Source organism: Neodiprion fabricii, chromosome 7, assembly GCF_021155785.1.
Source record: "Neodiprion fabricii isolate iyNeoFabr1 chromosome 7, iyNeoFabr1.1, whole genome shotgun sequence".
NCBI lineage: Eukaryota > Metazoa > Arthropoda > Insecta > Hymenoptera > Diprionidae > Neodiprion > Neodiprion fabricii.
The window spans coordinates 15,251,001-15,261,289 of NC_060245.1; positions in this window are offsets into that span (position 1 = coordinate 15,251,001).

A 10,289-nucleotide genomic window follows, 5' to 3' on the forward strand; every position below is an offset into this window, starting at 1 on the left:
TAATAATACTTCATGTCCCATCTTTATCATTTCGATATTGTTTCAATATGAATTCTTATTGTCTCATAAATACAATACGTATACGTGAATCAAGACTTCTTATCGTCACAGTTTACTCCATATTTTAATATTTTTCTTAGCAGTCCAAATCGGTCATTAACATAGCTCTAATAATTTTTAGCATACAGTTTTACAAGTTTCTCGTAATTCGACAATCAATTAGGTTCGGTTTGATAATCCCTGTTTATTCAAACTCATCTTGTAAGTATTTAATTTTTCTGCTAAGGTTTGCTACTGATCGACTGATTATTGTGAATGTTGTTCAAACCGAGTTCAAGGTTAAAGCAGTGTTCGCGGGATCAGATTTTAGGTCAACCATTTCCGGTCAGGATTAACTTTGAACTTGATACAACTCTACATTTCAACAAATTGAAAGAAAGGTTTGGCAAACGTTAATCAAACTTAAATTCAAAGTGAAAAATTGGGACTAATGGTCATTTTTTACACCATTTGTGTAATTATTTGCCTCAATTTCAGCGTAAGTTAAAAAAATATTATGTGCGATATGACAAATTGGAAAAAAGATGACAGAATATAGAAACAGTTGACGAACATTCTTGTATTTATATCATTCTTATACGTAGAACCGTGCAGGAAAAGTAAGATAATTGTGAACAGTTCAACTTTGCAAAAAACAAGCTGCAAGATATAAAAAAAAAGCTTACAATCGATGCTGAATTTTAAAGATAATAGTAATTTATCTGCATGATTGTGAAACTCTGTCATATAGTTGTGAAAGGCAAAAAAAAAAAAAATAAAATGTCCACATTTTTAACGACACGCTCATTTCATAGCATGAAACTAAATTCCCTGTTAGCTGGAAGTTTCTAACAATTTAGATGTATATTGTGTACGAATATTTTATCATTTTCATAACCATATAAATACGTAGATAATTATACGTGTTGTCAAGAAAGTTTTCAATTATTTAAAACGCAATGAAATGCAGCAACTCAAATCTAGCCCCCCCCCCCTCGTTTCAGCCGATCAGAAATAAGGTTAGCACTGGCAGCCTCTAACCAATGCAGCTATGAGGGGTATGCATTTGACGCCAGAATATCACGTGGTATATTTAACCCTTCGAGTCATAGTGGTAAGTATTCTTACAACCTGTTTTGAATTCAATTTTTGTATATTTAGAGAAATTTTCGACATTTTTTTTTTTTTTTTTTGCGGTTTTTTGCTATTTCCGATGGTATACTATCAAGTTTTTAATACTGAGGAGTAATTATTGCGATATAATGTATATTATTATTATTAGAAATAAAATGATTGAAAAAAATTGTGGAAATTGAAGGGATAATTAATTTCCGAGAAAATTTGTTTTTAGGGTCACTTATGACGAATCTAAAATCAGATTTTAAGACTTCAAGATGGCGGATCCAATATGGCGGACGAAAAATTCAAATTTGGTCGAATCCAGAGAGAAAACTCTTTCGAGGAGTTCTTGGGGTCGTTGAATACGAATCTGAAATCACGTTTTGAAAATTCAGTATCGTGAATCGTATCAGTGACCCAAAAAACCCCCTAAATAGAGTTTTTTGACAGTATTCGATCAAATTTGAAATTTTCATCCACTATATTTGATCCGCCACCTCGAATTCTTGAAATCTGATTTCAGTTTCGTAATCAGCGATCCCCAAAACCATAGAATACTATCTTGTTATAAAAGTTGACTCAGCGCAAAAATGTGTGACTCAAGGGTTAAAACGTTGCTCGCCCATCTGACCCAAACAAAATATCACAGGAGTTCATATTACAACGAATAATATTTACTAATGAGTGATAGGATTTTACATTTCTTCACATTACACGTCTCATAACGAACTGACGCCTGTTGGAATACTTGGAATCGGCCATAGAAGGTTGGTTATTTAGAGAGGACGTCTCACGTATACACATTTGATGAGATAACTTCGCATTGTACTGTTATTATATTTCATATACTGTCTGATTCTCCTATTGAAATTGATCATTAGAAATATCTGGTTCATTGTTACATCATATCGTTAGATTTAAATCAATAAAAGGGAAACTTTACGGTGATGGATAGAAAATTTTGATTTAAATTTGGCGCGTCAGAGTCCGCGTGTAGCAAACCTTTTAACATCGTGAGAGTAGTGCTATGCAGCGATTCTCGACTACCGTTCTCGGCACAAGACCAGCTAACTTGATACAGCAGTTAATGCTTTAAGACGACCAAAATTTTTCAGGAATTGGAATGTGACGTACGATGTAAGAGCTAGGGGAGAGTTTATTGTATTATTACGGTCGAGGGCAGTAGGGGTAAAAAAGTAATCCTAAATGCGCTACGTAATTTAAGTATAGCCCCTTACCACCAGTGATACTGTGCTGCATTTTATTCTTGGGTACGCTCAAACCGTGTTAATCGTTAACTGGCAGTTACGTAACAGTATTTAGTGAAAGCAATGTCACAAAGATCTTTGCTGAAGCAAACTCACATGTGTATCATGTACGTATGCATGTACGGGAGCAGTGGTATACGTTTCGAACGGCTGTGCGTCACAGCCCAACATCGATTAAAAGTACATCGAACCGAATGAGGCATGTATAGTGGATACAGATTTATACGTAAATCGATCTGAGAAAATCCGAATGATAAAACGGACGAATGTGGGCGAGAAAATACGATGACAGCAATATTGATGGTAGATAATAAATTAACAAACGTCGCTAGGTTTATATTTAGGCTAGGTAAATATTTCCTATGTATAGGTTCATGCGAATGCCTTCTAAACCTATGATACATATAAAATCTTTATATAAAAAAACATCGTGAATTTTATAATACGGCAAATCAAGTGAATTCAAGATTCCTCAACTTCTTAAAAAATATTAAAGGAAAAATGTAAATTGGTGTAATACCTTGTGGCTACAAATTTTGTTTGACTTTACAAAGTTATTTGATCTGTTTGGAACAGCTCACGTTCGGAATATTCGGACATTCTGGAATGTCGATAATATTGACGATCTGTACCAGAGAAGTGAGTCAATTCTTATATAACGACGAAATAAATCTGTTCTTAGGATTTCAACGTGACGTAAATTGGCATGGTTTTCTTCAACGTTACTTTCGCAGTATAACTCATTCTCAAAAGTGTCCGAAGCAAATACCACTGCCTCTCCTCTTGCTAAAAGTTGAACAAACACGTCGCAACGGTTATTTTATGTATATTATTCATGCCTGAATACATCTTAGGTATATAGTAATCACGTGCCTATAGGTGCATCGCAATAATCCATGTAACCTAAATATTTCACTTTTACAGTGCAGCAAAAAACTGTGTACTAAATAATTAAGCTCTGTCTATCTAAATTTTGCTGCATTTGTGTCAACTTTTTCAACTTATTGTTAGATTTTTTTATTTTTCCGGACGATTTAATAAATTACTATAAGGATAACCACGACAAGTTCAAACCTAACGAGTAGCTGAGCGCGCGAGTTGTGTATTAAATACGTTATATACCTAATAAAATCACAAAAGCATAAAGAGTTACATCTTTCGAGTACAAATAGCCTATTACATTAATTTTTGTACCCAGATTTATACGCTAAACATTCTTATCATATACTATTTACGTATCAACATATTGTATAAATACCAATAGATAATTTAATTCATGCACTGAGAAAAATTTCATTTGTTACGGTAACTAGAAAAATTCAGTAAAACAGGTTTCGTTAAAAACACTGTTTCAATATTGTTGGAATTACGAAAAACGAGGTACGCGTAACCATTTTGCGCTATTGTCGGTCCTATTTTCCGTAATTGCAATGTAAAATCAGTTTGTTCGGATTACGATACTTTTTTAGTTAAATAAGGCTTTAACATCAATGTATTGTTGCGCAAGCATTAAATTTTCGCAAAAGTTACAATAAAATATAGCAACAGTGATCATAATGAGAAAGAATAGTAACGGATACTAGACTTTCTGGTAACAGCTACAAAACTAATTTCCATTTTGTACCTAGAACTATATTTTTCGATTGTGGTAAAAAATGAAAATATTTAAGGACTGAGCGGTAACCGGAACTAAAAATTTCACTCAGTGTGTACTTTTCTTCTGATTCATGGTGTTGATGATTTTAAGCGTCTATTTTCTTTAACATCGACAAATTCAATTACAAATTTTCTTATTTCAGTTTTTATCTCGTTGAATCCGCATGTAGCATGCTGCAAATATTTTCGCAGGGTATTCTAGACTTGAAGAAAAAAAAAAATGGAAAGGAAATATTAGTCTGCTAGATATTTATCAAATTTTTAACACACTATTTTACGTATCTGATGTTGCGATGCTCAGTTCGGATAATTTTGATTAGAACTTTTGAATGAAACCTAAATCGGTTGAAAATATGTGAAACGGAAGCATTTTAAGGACTCTATCTGATCATGACAAATACGGAATTTATAGCTCTTATGTGATGTGGCGGTTATGCATATATGTAGAATGATTTCTACCAGGCCGAGTCTTCTTTTGAATATTCTTCACCTTCCGTGGGAATCTAATCACGATATTTTGAGAATCGAAATGCTTAATCCAATATATACCCAAAGTGTTGAACATCTATAATTAATCGCTTTGCTTTGCTTTAGCTTTCTTACAGGTCAGTGACTTCGAATCACGCATATAAATTGCACTTTCTAAGATTATCACACACAATATTTTGGAGTGTTTTTAAATTAACATAGGTTGAGCTATTGTTAATAAAATTGAAAAAACAATAGGAATATTCAATATATACAAGGATCGATTTTCCAAAGTTTTTAAGACACTATAAATAGATGCCAGGATTACGATACTCGATACTTACGATCTAAACCAAAATTAAAGTAAATCAGCTTTTTCGACATGATGTCGAGTTCTGTAAGTTCCCCGGCAGTTTCAAGTCTGCCCGTCCAATTCGTCCTCAGAGAAGGTGCACGTAATCGGCAACCACAAATATCTTCTCTGAGACATATTTTTACGAAAAACCACCATTTTTTTCATATCAACCTCAACCATTTCATATTCATTTGCTCAAGTTTCACAATTTTATAAATAAGTTTGTATACTTAGCGATTTCGGAAACATCTCTAACTCAATTATTTTCGTAAATACGAGTTGGACTACTTTTCAGTTTTATCTACCATCCATCTTTGAACTACTATAAAATAAAGGCAATTGGTAATTCATACATTACAGGGAAGCCAATTTTCGATCAGGGAAATTTTCAGTTCTCGTTTAAGATGCTACTGAACCAAAACCAAAAAAAAAAAGCATTCCAGAAATTCATTTCGAGAAAATGTTATCAGCTTCTGGATCCCTATACGCTTTTATAGCACTGTAACTACTAAATTTGGTTTCAGATTCTGCAGGCACGTGAAAAACCTGGGCAAACTGATTTACGTATGAAACGGGTGAATTTGGATTTCCACCAGGCTTTACCGCACGGATGTACCATTTTAATTTGCTCAAAGGTTTATTAAACCTTGTTCGTTAAAATCATTATAGTCTGAATTGAACTGTGCATTCTATACGTAGCGAAACGCAATAACGTATGCAGTGATAATCAAAAAGCGTTTTTAAACACTAATCTTACTTACTCTCTACAAAGAATAAGATCTTAATTAATATTATAAGATAGTGAAATCCGACCAAATAAAATGTGATTAAAAACCTTGGAATTTTAGAACTCCAATTGCGATACTGTGATGAGTGTAGAATTGATTGGCTTATTTCAATATTTTTCACAAGATGCCGGCGCGCGTACATTTTCTCTGGCGGTATAAAATCAACATGGATACGATGTAACATTGCGGATGCAGGAAACTCGGCATTGAAGTCCCCCGGCGACTAGATAGGCAACCAGAACCTCCCGGCACCAACAGATGATGGATTTGGGCAGCGCTCAAGCCCGAGCAAACCTTGAATCCAATTCACCCTGCAATACCATGACACTGTAGGTCTTATAATCCATTAAAGTGCATAGTACGAGAGCAGCAATTTTTTTCTTAGTGACATTAGTGACATCGAATTAACTTAGCCATCACTTGCAGTTGGAAAACAAATCTGAAAAAAACAAATGAACCGAGCCCACGATAATGTCATGAAAATGTGATATCTTCAAGAGGTTACTCGCCAACCTAGCCCAAATAAAACCCACAAGAGCCCGTATGACAACGAATAATATTTATTAACGAACATTTCTTGACATTACGCGTCTCATGAGCAACTGATGCCGGTCAGCGTCGACCATAGTAGGCTTGTTATTCAGAGAAGACGTCTCACGTATGCACACATTTGTGTCTAACTCGTCCATCGGACCTTGGCGTAACTATTTCGCATTCAGGTTACAACAAAAGGTTATTATTCTGCACGAAAGCCGATGGGATAGATCGGAGATTGAACGGTGTGTCTCGCCGCTCGTTCTCGTCCGGCGCTACTTTCGATTCGGCTGAATATAACATGTAAGTGACTCCAGACAGGCCTCGCGTGACGTCATCGTCGTACAACGCGCCTACGCTATTTTTATGTACCAGTTTTGGAGCTCGGTAGTTTCTTTCGTGATGCCTGGCCGGCGGTCTGCCAAGCTGCCGCACCGGTTTATAGGTAGGTAGGTATAACCTAACTACACGACGGAGCCAAGAGGCGAGGCCGCCGCGTCGCGTTCAAGAGCGCGGGATCTCTCTCGACCCACCGCATCTCCGCAGCCTCTAGAATTATATTCTCGCGAGCAGCTCGTGCCGGTCTTTATACCATGGGTGCATACATACACGCATGCGTACGGTAGGTACACATGCATACATACATACTCTATGGCCGAGCTGTAGTAATAATATACAACCGGTAACAATATGGTGCCGAGGACACGGCGATGGTACAAACGAAACCCTTGGAAGACTGAAAGACTGTAAGCCCGCGCACAGCACGCAAGTACATACGTGTACGTCTGACCGGTTATGCAGATCGTGAAGTCTGGCTGGACCAGAGACCAGAGACCGACTCGACTCTCGGCGCCATCTTGGAGATGGACTTTATCACCTTATATATATATATACACAAATATGCTCCGGTGTTTGATTGTATACGTTGGTATATTACCGACACAGATGCTCGCAAACGCCGCATGTAGCAACGACCATGAAGCGTTTCACATTCTAACCACAATTTTAGTCTCGGACCAGTACCAGAATACACTTAATTCTTTCTTTCTTAATCCCTTTCTTTCTTTTTGTTATTATTATTTTTCCATTTAGCACTGTCCGTGCACTGAGCTTAAGTACAATCTGTATCGTATAATGTAATATCTCTTTTTGCTTCAATTATTCATTGCGGTTATACTGTGTTACATTGTCGATATTACATTGCACAATTTTTAGCAACGCTTACACCGGTACATTGATTCCATGACTCGTGAACGTTATAGGGCGGTATCCAAATCGACTCTCGTGACGTATTTTGGACTTCTTAGTATTCCTTGCGTCACTGTAATGAACTTTTTTTTTTATCAAAACTTGTAACTTCCCGACAACCGCAAAGCGTGAAATAACAAAAAATACTGCAATTCCAGGAAAATTACACGGTTTCGTACATTTTTATTTTTATTCCTGGATTTTTTAACCTCGATTTATAAATTTTTTTACGCATGTACAATCCAAGTATCTCATAAAAAACGTGAAAATTTTACAGCTGTTCTGCTTCCGACCTTGTACACTTGAAATATTATATCGCGTGAGAGTATAATTTCCGTAGTACGAAAAATGTATCTTTAAAGAACAAAAAAATTTTCAAGAAATAAGAACGAGAGGTATCAGCGTGACTTCATTGTCTTTACTAAATTTTCGCAAATATTTGATACACTGCATCAATAAGCAGCTAATTTTCATATCTGCAAAATATTCTCCTGTCTTTTCTAAGAGTGCAAGGTAAGCAAAGTTGAACATTTGAAATATTGTTACAATTTTTATGAATTATCCTGCGATAAGTGTTCGTATTTCATGTGCTAAGAGTATAATATATGTATGTACCTGTATGCTATAATAATAATAATGTCTTATCAAAGTACACAGAATTAGCTAAATTTCATGATTCATTGTGACGAATATAATCTTCTGAATTTTTTATTAATAAAAAAAAAAAAAGAATCAAATATTTCTATCTAGGTCAAATATTAAAAATCGTGTATTATCTGTAGCTACCTACTGAATATTCGTTTTTGACATTTTTTGTCTTGAACACGCCAAGTCTATAAATACAATTTTTGAAAAACTACTCGTTTATGAAAACCTTGTTACACTTGTCAGGTGTGTAAATTTTTAAACTAACAACAAGATGATAATGAGCTTGTGATTCAATGCGTGAAATTATTCAACGGATTGCGAATTTTCCCAACATGTATAACATGGGTAGGTATAAAGCCAATGGCATTAAGACCTATCGGCAGGAAATTCGATTCCCTACGACTTTGTCAGTATGAATGGCTTTAAAAATGATTATTATCATCACCGATGTCATTCAAACTAACTAATCTATTAAAAAAACAAATCATTAAATTAAACGAATAGCGGTTTGTTAAATCAAATTTCAACTTCGCACGTGCAGGATAAAAATGTTAGAGAAATGAATCGTATACCGATTTTCAGTAATTGTATCCCGACGAAAATACTTTTTCCGAAAAATTCAAATTTTTTTTACGCGAAAAATATCTTCGACCAAAATTTATAATACCTACTACGTTCGTGTAGGTAGGTAGAAATTTTAAATGTAAAAGCAAGATGGATTTGAGCATTTAACAGCTCCGTTCTGAAGTACCATGATATTTGAAACTGCAAGCGAATATCTTGAATCCGACAAACCCTACGACTAACTAAAATTGCAGACACATCGAAATTATGACCCTGAAAAGCTGCCTGATATTTGACGGAATGACCCATGTATTAGGTTACATTTACGTATAACGTGATTCTCTAAACTCGGAGTTGACGGCATCGAGCACATTACATACCTATACTTACATATAATTCGCAAATACGTCTGTGACTCCCACTTTAAGGCCACGTCGAGCGCACGTCACGTGGCGCAAAGCATGTGTAGATATAAGGCGGTAAAAATTTTCGTCGTGTTAACCGTATTCCCATTCGAAAATTTAACCGAACACAGTTTCGAAATCACCTTTCGGTATCGCTGCACCTATATATATGTATTCACCTACGTTATATAATTATCTTTATACACATAGATAGACGCATACCTGCACATCTTCTCGATGTATTCGTACGCGGATACACGATGAGTAAAAGAAAGGAGGAGAAAAACGACAGCTCTCAGCCTACAGGCTTGTAGCATGCATACGCACATACATAGACATGTACACACATGCATACATGAAAGGCTACGGAGAGTCGGTTGGCCGGCGGAATGTGGCTTGACCAGCCGCCCTCCTCTTCCCAACGTAGAGACTGGCCCAACGGCCGTTGGGCCTATAATGGTCCGCATTGCGGTGCCCTCGAATGTTCTTTTACTATCATGGGCATCTCGGCTGTGAGATGAATCCCTAGCCAGCCGATGCTTTAAGAAATTATTCCCTATGATGCATGGTCTTTTGTCTCGGTTGTTAAAATTTATTGTCTACGCTTATGTCAGCATTACTGTTTAACGTTCGATCTTGAACTCGCGAAATTTTTCTACATTTAAGACTTAACACTACTCGATTGAGAAGAATCGGCCGTACCGTCGAAATCGAAAGTTAGGAAAGAAGAAAAAACCGTTTAAAAATTCTCCACCAATTTCACCCATGCCAACGATTGTCGATACGAATGAAAGAAATTAATCTGAGGAAATTCGAACGGCACAACTTGAGATGCCAACGATTCGAGAAAAGGTTTTATAATTTAACCGTGCAAGATGATTTAACTCTAGTATCATTGGTTCTGATCTTAATGTTTTTGGGCTCAATCAGTTGAAAAATTTCCGTCCAGAGTGGTTGAAAACAGATTGTTGTAAAGAATTACATTGTGTGTTATAACTATACTGTAATGTAAGATTTGTTTTAAGTATTTTCTAGAAAACTTGAGGGGATCTGGTTAGTAAGCAATATAAGTGCAAAAAAACGAGTTTAATCATTTTGAACGATCTAGTCATAAAACCTTTTCTCAAATTGTTCATATCTCAGTTCGGCTCATTCGAATTTTCTTTGAATCCTTTCTATTGTATAGTGAGAATGTTGT